Genomic DNA, 14,410 nt, shown 5'->3' with positions numbered 1-14,410 from the left:
CCTCAAGTACAGAATCATTTCATGTACTCATTAAAATATTCAGAGAAATACATTTAGTCCACATTTCAGATATACTTTTTATGGACTCTGGAGTCAGAGTGAAAAATGAAGATGATTCATAAAAATTAAGTGAATTCATTAGCAATAATGAATCAGTATTTATTATAATAGAGAATAATAATTGAGCAATAATTGAGAAGATTCTGAAATATACTGTAGGTTATATTATCTCTTTATTCTGTGTGATTCTTTTTGTCTCCCCATTTCTAAAATAAAGTTGTTCTTCCTCAGGTTTATGGATTTGTTATGTAAAATGAACTCTACCTAATGAAAATGTTTATTGTATAGATATAATGTCTATAAATTAACAAATGAGATAGATTTTTTAGTGAGTGATAAATAATAATTTTAAAATATAGAAAACTTTCCAGGCAGCATCAGTTGAGTTAGATGTTTGTGTTTATGTTGCATCAAGTGATGTGTACAACTGACCTGAGGGGAAGGTATTATTCCAGAGCTATTGAGGAGAAAACCAAGGATCAGGTAAATTTAGTAATCTCCAAGCAATATATGTAAATTAATTGACTTTTCCCATAATATTACATGGTAAACACAGTCCCATTTTGCAGTAATAAATCAGAGTAACAGAGATGATAAGTAAATTCACTGGAGTTATATACCTGGAAAGTCAGTGAACTAGAACTTGAACTCAGACCTTTAAGTTCAGGGCTAACTCTCTCTGAGGCTACATTCTCATTTTAGATCTGAATGATGTGAAACCCATACCACTTATACTGGGCTACACTTGAATAGTTCCTCAATATATGCTCTTGGTTCTTATCTTTCCACCAACTATGAAGTATTAGTTCTTCATTTAAGCCAGGTTTCTCAACCTGGGCACTATTGGCATTTGGGGTTGAACAATTCTTTGTTAGGAAGAAGTCTTGTGTACTGTAAAATGTTCAGTGGCATCCCTGTTCTTGCCTACTAGATGCCAATAGCACTTACCTCCCTCTTGTGATAATCAAAATGTTTCTAAGACACTGCAGAGTATCAGGGATTACCTTGACTTTAAAATCTCTAAGTTAAGCTATCTTTAGCTTGCATTTTTAGTCTCTCCCACAGTCATTTAAACTTTGCATCTACTGAAAACGGACATAGTCTGACTCATTCAAGAAAGAAGCCAAAAAAAAAAAAAAAAAACACAAAAAAACTCTTAATTCTTCTACCTTCTTAAGTTGCTTTCCTACCTACTCAGACCTTACCATACTCAATTATGCCCTTTGCCATCACAATAAGGAAAACTTTTTTGATCAAATGTTTTCAAAGACCTGGTTATGATAGGTAATTTTGTTTTAAGTGAAACAACTCCTGGTATACCTCCTTGGAATTTTTATGTTATCTATTTTAATTAATATTATTTAATTATTTATATTATTATTCTTTCACCCACACACTGGCCCTTACGAATAGATTTCCACTGAGGACCTAGCCTAGGTTTCCAGATGTGTCCCTTCCCCTTCTGCATACCTTATACTCTTTCCCTCTGACTTTATGTTCTCATTAGTCTCTCTTCTTCTCTTTGTTCCCTTTCTTCCTTTGGGCATTCCATTCAGCACTGTGTGATGACCTCGAATTTTGCAGCACTACACTCCAGTAATCAAACATTCCATTCAGCACTGTGTGATGACCTCGAATTTTCTCACTACACTATAGTAATCAAACATGTTTCTGACAGTTTACTGGATGTGAATATTACACAGCCATCTTATCACATCATCATCTCATCACAATTTCTCTCCTCAGTTCAGCTCCTTTTTGTTTCCCTTTAAACTTTTCTTCACTGTGTAACTTTCCCTCTTATTCTTCCAGGTTATAAACTTACTTTTTCCTGGATCTCATTCTCCCACTTGTAACATCTCATCCCTCCTTGAAGTAAAATAGTAAAATTTAAAGTCCTTAGCATGATAGCCAAGCATATAATCTTTTTATGGCTTTAATTATACCCCTTGCTATGCTCTAGACAAAACCAGACTATTCAACATTTTATTAAGTTGGGAGACCTTTTCTATTCATTTTCTGATGCCCTTCACAGATAATATATTCCAGTGCAAATGCCATCTCTTCTAAAAGCCTTCCTAGAAGCTTAAGTTGATATTTCTCTTTCCTATTGCCACTGTATCACTTTGCTTGTATGTAGATTATGTGTTCTCCCAAAGTAAGAGTTTTTGTGTATATCTTCTTCCCCTGCCATGTTCGGTGCTCCTTGTATTCTCATGCTTTTATGGACCTTTCATAGGATTTAGTATATAGATGTACATGAGATATTTTTCACAAATGTGTTTCAGTGTTAACTGAAGTATATTCCACTTCATATATGTCATTTATTCAACTTTTCATATTATAATCTAACTATGCACAGAGATCTTCCTAGTGATAGACCTCAAACTCTGCAAACCATAAGCCACTTGTGTAAACTTCATTTCTACATAGAACAAGAATATTTTATCTCATTAATAATACAGGCTAATACTTAAGTCATCAAAATCAGTGCCAGTAATCAAACCAGCCACAGCAAAGGGGACAAAATAATCCTTTTGAATCATAGCATAGAGAAAATGGATTATTTGTTGTATTAAAAGTAAACCATATTTTGTTTACCAGCTTTTTAAAGAGCAATGGAAATAAGGTAGTTAGAAGAAATTTTCACTCTAATTTTATAAAATTAAGTAAATTTTATCTAATCTACTTTAAATGCAGAGTAAGTAAAATAAACCATTAATGCAAAGATATACGACTACAAGCCTATGACCTGAGCTTGGTATTTAACATTCCCATGAATTTTTAAAATAGCTTTACTGCATAGCCATATGTCCACAAAGAAATATAGAGCCTTGATTTGCATTTTTATTTAGTTTCTTTAGGTGGTAGATAAGCATGTCAAAATGCATTTTATTTTAAAGTACAGAGTTTGTAATAATCTCTAAAGGTAACTCCACCTCTGTACATAATTTCTCACAAATTCTCTAAATCATGCTAAGACACATGGACATCCTCACCTTGGCTTACTTCCTTTGACTTCTAATACCTTTTTTTCTCCCATTTATAGATCTTCTCTAAGGCTCAGTATAATAATTGAATTGATAGACTGGACACAGTCTATGTCTAATGTATATCTTTTTCAGATATAGCCTACCTGATATGATGCATGTCAGAGATGTAAATTGAATTCTCCAGTTTTTCTGTTGTGGGGTTAATTTCTTTCAAGTAGTGATATTTATAGATGCTTTTTTCTTTTGTCAAATTGGAGTAGTACCATGGTTTTATCTAATTGATCAGTTGAAGCTTTGGTTAGCTAATAATAGATGTCCAAATTTTATCTTCCAATGGGGATAATTATTAGTCTCCACTACATATTCCTAATGGAACAAAGTAAGTAACATCCACATTATTGACAATTACAAAAAGGACCATAGGGGGAAAAGGCAGGATCATTTAACGCTTGGGTGTGTGTAGAGTAAAATATGTTCTGGGTGGGGGGCGCCTGAGTGGCTCAGTGGGTTAAAGCCTCTGCCTTCGGCTCAGGTCATGATCTCAGGGTCCTGGGATCGAACCCCACATCGGGCTTTCTGCTCAGCAGGGAGCCTGCTTCCCCTCTCTCTCTGCCTGCCTCTCTGCCTACTTGTGCTCTCTGTCTAATAAATGAATAAAAAATTTTAAAAAAATATGTTCTGTGAATTCCATACAGTTGAACTAGCTACACTAAAGGGAATGTATGCGAAAGTACATTCTTCTTGTCTATATGAGAAATGCTTTGGCTTTAATGGAAGAACATGCTGTATCCTTGCTATTTGAACATGTGGTTGATACAGAGGAAAGGGTGACTAATTAGAACTTAGAGGACATGGATTCTTGTTCTCAGTTTTGTCAAAAACTAAGAATAAGGGGACACCTGGGTGGCTCGGTTGGTTGGGCAGCTGCCTTTGGCTTGGGTCATGGTCCAGGCTTACTGGGATCGAGTCCCACATCCGGCCCCTTGCTCGGCAGGGAGCCTGCTTCTCCCTCTGCTTCTGCCTGCCATTCTGTACGCCTGTGCTCGCTCTCTCTCCCTCTCTCTCTGACAAATAAATAAAATCTTTGAAAAAAAAAAACTAAGAATAAGTTATTTGGACAAAGACTTAACTCTCTGATCTCAGCTTACCCATGTGTAAAATGATTTTAAATATTTCAAGTATATTGAAAATAAAGGAAACTACTAATTTAATGCCTTTGTTTATGGTTCAACTTTGTAAAATTTTAATGTTTTCCCATATTTCCTTTATTTTTGTTAGGAATAAAACACTGTGAAAGGTATTAGAATATGCTACCCCAAAATATGCCACTTTGTCATATGAATCATTTGGGCTGAAGGCAACTAAGAAGAAGCAGATACAAGAAGAGTTCTCTACCTTCAACCTATTAGCCTAAGAGCAGGACATAAATTTATAACAGTATACCTCTGTCTCTTCTCTACCAGGAAGGACAGAAGTTAATCACCAGAGACAAGTTTAGATCCTTTTCAGTCCAGAGAGGGCACCAAAGGAATCAGTAAAACAAAACTTACTAAAAGGCTAGTGACTTTATCTTTTATTAGTTCCTCCAAATATCTGCCTTTCCACAGTTTTGCTGCCCGAGGAACTCAGAGACCTTTCTTTTGTCTTGTCAGTTCTTTAAAATTTATAGTTCTAAACTGAGGGTTGATAGAGGCAGGTGGGGGGGAAATGGACTAAATGAGTGATGAGCATTAAGGAGGACATTTGTTGTGCTGAGCATAGGTATTGTACATAAGTGACAAATCACAGAATTCTACTCCTGAAAACAATATTACACTAGAATTTAAATAAAAATTTGACAAAAAATAGAATATATAGACCTTTTAAAATGCTTTTTAAGACCAAGTTCTAATGACCCTTTTTATTAATTTTTTATTTTTTTTAAAGATTTTATTTATTTATTTGACCGAGAGAAATCACAAGTAGATGGAGAGGCAGGCAGAGAAAGAGAAAGAGAGGGAAGCAGGCTCCCCGCTGAGCAGAGAGCCCCGACTCGATCCCAGGACCCTGAGATCATGACCTGAGCCGAAGGCAGCGGCTTAACCCACTGAGCCACCCAGGCGCCCTCTAATGACCCTTTTGAGTTACTTCTTGTGTATGTGCAATGCCTATGTTAATAATTCTTACATTATTTTTTTTTTATCTGTTTCTTGTTAGTTTAATGTACAGGACCCTAGCTAATAAACCTAGAATGGGGGGAGGGAAAATGATTTTTTCCTCTTCTACAGTTGTTAGTTGAAGTATCTTATACAGCAGCACATCCCAGTTTTTCTTTTCTTTTCTTTTCTTTTTTTTTTTTTAAAGATTTTATTTATTTATTTGACAAAGAGAGAGAGAGAGAGCGAGCATAGGCAGGCAGAGTGGCAGCAGAGGCAGAGGGAGAAACAGGCTCCCCGCCAAGCAAGGAGCCCGATATGGGACTCGATTCCAGGACACTGGGATCATGACCTGAGCCTAAGGCAGCTGCTTAACCAACCGAGCCACCCACGCGTCCCCATCCCAGTTTTTCTTAACCTGAGTTTGATATTTAACCTTCCCATGACTTTTTTTAAATAGTTTTACTCACAAGGTTGTATCCACAAAGAAATACATAATAACCTATATTTGCATGTTTATTTAATTCTTTTGCAACTTGTTACTTTCCACTAAGTTATTTGGGACAGTTATCAATAGTCATGCATATTGTTTTAGTTCATTTTAATGCTATACTTTTCTTACTGTATAATACATTGCTTATCTGTCATTTTTTTTTTGTGAATAAACACACAACTTGTTTCCAGTTCTTGGTATTATAAACAACGTTAAAATGAACATTTGTGTGAATAAGTACATGCTAGAGGTTTTCCAGAATGTATTCCTAGCAGAATAATTGCTAAATCATAAAGGATACAATTTTCAACATTACTAGATGTTTCCAAATTATCCCACAAAATGGTTTTTCACATTTGCACTTAGTATTATTTATCTGTATATTGCTTCTCACCTTTCAATTCATCCTTTTTTATATGTCCCATCATGAGAGTTCCTTTAAGTATTTCTCCTTTAAAGGGATCATGACATTAACCTTTCTCAGAGGAGGACCTAGAGACACATTATAAGATGAAAGGGACTCTCCTACCAGTTCAGGCATGGGCTGGGGTCAGTGGTGTGTGAGGACATCCAGTGAAAATCCCAGACACTGACCCAAAATACAGTCCCTCTCTGACCTTGCAGACCCGATTCTGGTGATAACCAATCCACAGCACTCTCCACACAGAAACCAGGCTCTCCACTCTGAAAGGATTTTGCCCATGCCAGAACTTAGAGGCCTTGTGAACACACACCCTACCAGTTACTGATTACCTGTTTCCCTGCTAGCACAATGGGTGGAATAGCATTGCCCAGCAGTTTGAATCACCTCTCACCTGGCGAAACCAGTGAACTTCTTTACTAAGCTGTGAGAGAAACCAAACTTTCTCCTTGAGTTTGAGCCCTTTACAGATTGTTCTTCTTTGGGCATACATAAAATATATTAATTTTTCTCCAATTTGGCACATGTTCACAGGTGTATTTTTGTGGGTATTTTTGGATTTTCTGTGGTTATTAATGAGTTCTAACTTGTTTCACAAAATAATAATACATGTAGTTTTCTTCAGTGAAATGCCTGTATTTTTATTTTATATAATTTTTTTTAAAATTTTTATTTTATTAACAGTATTCATTGTTTTTGCACCACACCCAGTGCTCCATGAAATCCCTGCCCTTTCTAATACCCACCACCTGGTTCCCCGAACCTTCCACCCCTCACCCCTTCAAAACTATCAGGCTGGGGACGCCTGGGTGGCTCAGTTGGTTAAGCAGCTGCCTTCGGCTCAGGTCATGATCCCAGCGTCCTGGGATCGAGTCCCACATCGGGCTCCTTGCTCCGCAGGGAGCCTGCTTCTCCGTCTGACTCTGCCTTCCACTCTGTCTGCCTGTGCTCGCTCTCACTTGCTCTGACAAATAAATAAAATCTTAAAAAAAAAATAAAAAATAATAAAATAAAATCATTTAAAAAAAAAAAAAAACTATCAGGCTGTTTTTCAGAGTCCATAGTCTCTCATGGTTTACCTCCCCTTCCGATTACCCTCAACTTCCTTCTCTTCTCCATCTCCCCTTGTCCTCCATGCTATTTGTTATGCTCCACAAATAAGTGAAACCATATGATAAATGACTCGCTCAGCTTGACTTATTTCACTCAGCATAATCTCTTCCAGTCCCGTCCATGTTGCTACAAAAGTTGGGTATTCATCCTTTCTGATGGAGGCATAATACTCCATAGTGTATATGGACCACATCTTCCATATCCATTCGACCATTGAAGGGCATCTTGGTTCTTTCCACAGTTTGGCGACCATGGCCATTGCTGCTATAAACATTGGGTACAGATGGCCCTTCTTTTCACTACGTCTGTATCTTTGGGGTAAATACCCCTGCAATTGCAGGGTCATAGGGAAGTTCTATTTTTAATTTCTTGAGGAGTCTCCACACTGTTTTCCAAAGTGGCTGCACCAACATGGATTCCCACCAACAGTGTAAGAGGGCTCCCCTTTCTCCACATCCTCTCCAACACACGTTGTTTCCTATCTTGCTAATGTTGGCTATTCTAACTGGTGTAAAGTGGTATCTCGATGTGGTTTTAATTTTAATCTCCCTGATGGCTAGTGATGATGAACATGTTTTCATGTGTCTGATAGCCATTTGTATGTCTTTATTGGAGAAGTGTCTGTCCATATCTTCTGCCCATATTTTGATATGATTGTCTGTTTTGTGTGTGTTGAGTTTGAGGAGTTCATTATAGATCCTGGATATCAACCTTTTGTCTGTACTGTCATTTGCAAATATCTTCTCCCATTCCGTGGGTTGCCTCTTTGTTTTGTTGACAGTTTCCTTTGCTGTGCAGAAGCTTTGGGTCTCGATGAAGTCCCAAAAGTTCATTTTTGCTTTTGTTTCCTTTGCCTTTGGAGACATATCTTGAAAGAAGTTGCTGTGGCTGATATCGAAGAGGTTACTGCCTATGTTCTCCTCTAGGATTCTGATGGATTCCTGTCTCACATTGAGGTCTTTTATCCATTTTGAGTTTATCTTTGTGTACGGTGTAAGAGAATGGTCGAGTTTCATTCTTCTACATATAGGTGTCCAGTTTTCTCAGCACCATTTGTTGAAGAGACTGTCTTTTTTCCACTGTATATTTTCTTCTGTTTTGTCAAATGTTATTTGACCATAGAGTTGAGGGTCCATATCTGGGCTTTCTACTCTATGTGTCTGTTTCTATGCCAGTACCATGCTGTCTTGGTAATCACAGCTTTGTAGTAAAGCTTGAAATCAGGTAACATGATGCAGCCAGTTTTATTTTTGTTTTTCAACATTTCCTTAGTGATTCGTGGTCTCTTCTGACTTTATACATATTTTAGGATTATTTGCTCCAGCTCTTTGAGAAATACCCGTAGAATTTTGATTGTAATGGCATTAAAAGTATAGATTTATCTAGGCAGTATAGACATTTTAACAATGTTTATTCTTCCAATCCAAGAGCATGGAATGGTCTTCCATCTTTTTATGTCTTCTTCAGTTTCTTTCATGAGTGTTCTGTAGTTCCTTGAGTACAGATCCTTTACCTCTTTGGTTAGGTTTATTCCCAGGTATCTTATTGTTCTTGGTGCTACAGTAAATGGAATCGATTCTCTAATTTCCCTTTATGTATTTTCATTGTTGGTGTATAAGAAAGCCACTGATTTCTGTACATTGACTTTGTATCCTGCCACGTTGCTGAATTGCTGTATGAGTTCTAGTAGTGGAGTCTTTTGGGTTTTCCAGATAAAGAATTGTTTCATCTGCGAGGAGAGAGTGTTTGACTTCTTCATTGCCAATTTGGATATATTTTATTTCTCTTTGTTGTCTGATTGCTCTCGCTAGGACTTCTAATACTATGTTGAACAAGAGTGGTGAGATTGGGCTTCATTGTCGTGTTCCTGATCTCAAAGGGAAGGCTGCAAGCTTTTTCCCATTGAGGATGATATTGGCTGTGGGTCTTTCATAGATAGATTTTATGAAGTTCAGGAATGTTCCCTCTATCCCTATACTTTGAAGTGTTTTATTCAGGAATGGATGCTGGATTTTGTCAAATGCTTTTTCTGCATCGATTGAGAAGACCATGTGGTTCTTCTCTCTTCTCCTATTAATTTGTTGTATCACATTGATTGATTTGCAAATGTTGAACCATCCTTGTAACCCAGGGATGAATCCCACCTGGTCATGGTGGATAATCTTTTAAATGTGCTGTTGGATCCTGTTTACTAGGATCGTGTTGAAAATCTTAGCATCCATATTCATCAGTGATTAGTCTGAAATTCTTCTTTTTGGTAGGGTCTTTGCCTGGTTTGAGCATCAGGGTAATACTGGCTTCATAGAAGGAGTCTGGAAGCTTTCATTCTGCTTCAATTTTTTGAAACAACTTCAGGAGTATAGGTGTTATTTCTTCTTTGAAAGTTTGATAGAATTCCCCAGGGAATCTGTCCGGTTCTGGGCTCTTGTTTTTTGGGAGGTTTTTGATCACTGCTTCAATCTTGTTACTAGATACCGATCTATACAGGTTGTCGTTTTCTTCCTGGTTCAGTTTTGGGAGTTTATAGTTTTCCAGGAATGCATCCATTTCATCTAGGTTGCTAAGCTTATTGGCATATAACTGTTGTTAATAACTTCTGATGATTGTTTCTACTTCCTTGGTGTTTGTTGTGATCTCTCCCTTTTCATTCATAATTTTATGAATTTGGGCTTTCTCTCTTTTCTTTTGAATTAGTGTGGCCAATCGTTTATTGATCTTATTGATCTGTTCAAAAAACCATCTTCTAGTTTCATTGATGCATTCTACTGTATCGCTGGTTTCTACTTCATTGATCTCTGCTCTAATCTTGATTATTTCCCTTCTTATGTGTGGAGTTGGTTTGATTTGTTGTTGATTCTCCAGTTCTTTAAGGTGTAGAGACAGCTGGTGTGTTCTGGGTTTTTCAAATTTTTTGAGGGAAGCTTGGATGGCTATTTGTTTCCCTCCTAGGACCACCGTTGCTGTATCCCATAGGTTTTGGACCCAAGTGTCTTCATTCTCATTGGTTTCCATGAATTGTTTCAGTTCTTCTTTGATCTCCTGGTTGATCCAAGCATTCTTAAGCAAGGTGGCCTTTAGCTTCCAGGTAGTTGAGTTCCTTCCAAACTTTTCCTTGTGATTGCAGTCCAGTTTCAAAGCATTGTGATCTGAGAATGTGCAGGGAATAATCTCAGTCTTTTGGTATTGGTTGAGTCCTGATTTGTGACCCAGTATGTGGTCTATTCTGGAGAAGGTTCCATGTGCACTTGAGAAGAATGAGTATTCTGTTGTTTTAGGGAGGCATGTTCTGTATATATCTATGAAGTCCATCTGGTCCAATGTGTCATTCAATGCTCTTGTTTCTTTATTGATTTTCTGCTTCAATGATCTATTTCTGAGAGAGGCATGTTAAGATCTCCTACGATTAGTGTATTCATATCAATATGACTCTTTATCTTGATTAACAGTAATCTTGTGTAGTTGGCTGCTCCCATATTGGGGGCATAGATATTTACAATTGTTAGATAATTTTGGTGGATAGTTCCTTTAAGAATTATGTAGTGTTCTTCTGTATCTCTGACTACAGTCTTTAGTTTAAAATCTAATTTATCTGCTATGAGAATCGCTACCCCAGCCTTCTTTTGAGGCCCATTGACATGAAAGATGCTTCTCCATCCCTTCACTTTCAGTCTGGATGTATCTTTAGGTTCAAACTGGGTCTCTTGTAGACAACATATGGATGGGTCCTATCGTTTTATCCAATCTGCAGCCCTGTGCCATTTTATGGGCGCATTTAGGCCATTCACATTGAGAGTGATTATTGATAGATACGTTTTTATTGACATCATGTTACCTTTGAAGTCTTTCTTTCTGTAGATTGTCTCTATATTTCTGTTCAATTCTATTCTTAGGATTTTTCCTCTTTTATAGAATCCCCCTTAATATTTCCTGCAGTGTCGGCTTGCTGGTTGCATGGTCTTTTAAGCCTTGCTGGTCTTGGAAACTCTTTATCTCTCCATCCATTTTGAATGTCAGTCTTGGTGGATAAAGTATTATTGGCTGCATGTTCCTCTCTTTTAGTGCCCTGAGTATATCTTGCCAGCCCTTTCTGGCTTGCCAGGTCTCTGTGGACAGGTCTGACGTTATTCTGATGGGTTTTCCTCGGTAAGTAAGGAGCCTTTTTGTCCTTGCAGCTTTCAAGAGATTATATCTACAATTATGATTCCTCAATTTGACTATCAGGTGACTTGATGTTTTTTTGGAATCTATAATCTTGGGTGGAGACTGTTCGGCCTCTAGTACATGAACGCTGGTTCCATTCATGAGATTGGGAAAATTTTCATGGAGAACTTGCTCCACTATATCTTCTAGGTTTCTTTCTTTCTCTTCCCCTTCAGGAATTCCAATAATTCTGACATTGAAACGTTTCATGGCATCATTTATTTCCCTGATTCTGTTTCCGTGGCTTCTAAGCTGTTTGTTCCAGGCTTCCTCCTGATCCCTTCTCTCTATATGTTTGTCCTCCACATCACTAATTCTGTCTTCTCTCTCAGTTACCCTAGCTTTGAGAGAATTTAGATTAGATTGGAACTCATTGAGAGCATTGTGAAACTCAGCCCTGGTGGCTTTCAGTTCTGCCCTAATCAATTCCATTTGGTCATCAATGGCTTTCTCCAACCTAACTATTGCCTTGATAATTGTTAGCCTGGATTCTCTTTCCGACATATTGTCTATGTTGATAGTCGTTAGCTCTGTTGCCCATCCTCTGTATTTTTCTTCTGTTGGGCATTCCACTTCCTAGTCATTTTGGTGAGAGATGACCGAACAGATGTAGCTGGATGTATTGACCGTGGTGCAGTCAAGGTGCACCCTGGAGCATTTCTGAGGAATCGGGATTCCCCACCCAAACGAGATTAAAAAGAAAGAAAAAGAAAAAAAATAGAGAGAGAGAGAGAGACAGAGAAAAAAGGGAAGATAAAAGAGAAGGTTCAGCACAAATGGGCCCAAGGTAAGATTTATGAAGTATACAAACAAAAACAGAGAAACAAAGACTGATAAAAGTATATGACAAGAGGAAAAAATAAATAAATAAATATAGCAAATAAAGGAAGAAACTTGTCAAAAAGAACCCCAAGTATAAGATTTATATATATCAGGACAAACACAAAAACACAGAAACAGTGGTGGAAGAAAAAGAGGGGAGAGTGGTTATAAATTCTCAGTGTGGGAGAGAAAGGTTGTTTTGATTCTTCCTGGATGTATCTTGATATCTTTTTTAAAGGACTCAACTTCCCTAAGATAAAGAGGGATTAAAAATTGGTTTACCTATAGGGGAAGCATTGATTGGGGAAAGGGTGTTACCTTGAAGTTTAACTCTATATAAATATTAGAAAATAAAAATAAAAAAGGAATAAACTAGACTAAACTAAGCCAAAATTTAAAAAAAAATTAAAAAATAGACATGCAAAAGAAAAACACAGTTGTATGTATCAAAAAGTTCAGGTTAGAAGGTCATTATTGAATTTGGTGTACTGGACATCTCACTGTGACGGTAAATAGGTTAAAAAATTATCTATATAAAAAAAAATGATCCGGAATAGTGGGAACACATTCAAAATAAAAATTGTCCTATGAAATAGTGGTAGTGGTTCTCTTGTAGTCTTTTTTTTTTTTTTTTTCTTTCCTGGTTGGTTTTCTGGGGGAAGGGCCTGCCACGTGGTTTTCAGTCAATGATGTTCCCTGAGTTAAGTCCTCCCGCCCCCCCCCCCAAGGGGGTGGGCTCTGAGGAAACCGGTTTTTTCAGGCTTTTGTTCTCTGGAGGTTTTTATGTTTGTTCACTTTTTTTTCTCTGCCTTGACTGCTTTTGATGGTTTTTGTAGGTTTAGAGGGAAGCAAACTGCACCTTGACCTTCCTCTCAGAGAGAAACCTCAGTCTGGTCCCCTGTGGGTGCTGCAGGGTCCATATAAATTCCCCCTTGGCCGCTGGCAGAGCAGGTTTTGAGTCGCATTCCCAGGGGATGCAAGATCTTCTGCTTGTACCCAAAACCACGGCAGTTGTGGCTGTCTGGGCAGCTGCAGGCCGCCAGAGAGGTTCCAAGCAGCGATCGCACACTGAGATTTTCCTGCTGGCCCAGGCTGGGAGTGCCTGTTCTTTCTAGGTCTAAGAGTGCCAGACTTGCATGCAACTCTCTCAGGGGAGGGTGTGGGTCGCGCACATGTCTCAGGCTCTGATAGCAGGTCGCGGGTCTGAGAACACCAGGCTGGGCCTTCCTGCACCTCTCTCAGGGGAGAGTTTGAGGTCTGCGTGCTTCTCAGGCTCTGGTAGAATGGCACAGGTCTAAGAACACTGGGCTGCGTCTTCACACACCTCTCTCAGGGGAGGATGAGGGGCACGCACATCTCAGGCTCTGTTAGCACAGATGGGCATTCTGCTGTCTGGTGAGGCTCCCAGCCCCTCACAGGAGCCAGACCCCATGCGTTCTCCAGAGCACTGGTGGCTCAGGGACTAAGACCTGGTTTCTCCGCTGCACTCTCTCTGGCTCAGCACCAGGGGAGGCTGTCCTGGGTCTGGGGACTTAAGCCCCTTTCCCTAGTCACCCCTATTGCCACAATTTCCCTCCTGCACCACAATCCTTTGCTCTTTTTGAGTGCTTTCAACCAGTCAACAAGTTTTGCTGGTCCCCAGACACAGGGCACTCTCGTATTAGGGGTATTACTTTCCAATCGGTCGCCTCTGGTGGCTCCCTCCCCCTTTTGTTTATCTTCCAATATCAGACCGACATTCCCATTCTGCTTTACTGCCCACTGGAGTCTTCTGCCCCTGCAGAGATCCAGACACATATAATTCTGATCTCAGGCTGACTTCATGGGTATTCAGAGTTCTTTGGTAGGTAATCAGCTCACTTAAGGGTACAGGTTGAAATGGTGCCTCCTCCTACCTCTCCACCATCTTGTCTCCCCCTGAAATGCCTATTTTTAAGAGTGGTGAAAAATGTCAGTAATTCTTTCTCATTCAGATGAACTCAGATGAACCCAGATGAACTTGGTTCAATCAGAAGTATGACCATCAAAGAACGTGAACTAGATAACATGTCTAAGGTAAATTAAGTCTCAATTCTCTCTCCTACTTGTGTTTATTTTCACTACTATGCTTTGTTTTTACTGTGTTTCTTTTCTATTTCATTATTGCCTTTTATTAAATTGAGTTTGGTCTCAT

Source organism: Mustela putorius, unplaced genomic scaffold (assembly GCF_011764305.1).
Source record: "Mustela putorius furo isolate JIRA1106 unplaced genomic scaffold, ASM1176430v1.1 tig00003896_pilon_pilon_pilon, whole genome shotgun sequence".
NCBI classification, from domain to species: Eukaryota; Metazoa; Chordata; class Mammalia; order Carnivora; family Mustelidae; genus Mustela; species Mustela putorius.
This window is presented reverse-complemented; position numbering follows the sequence as displayed.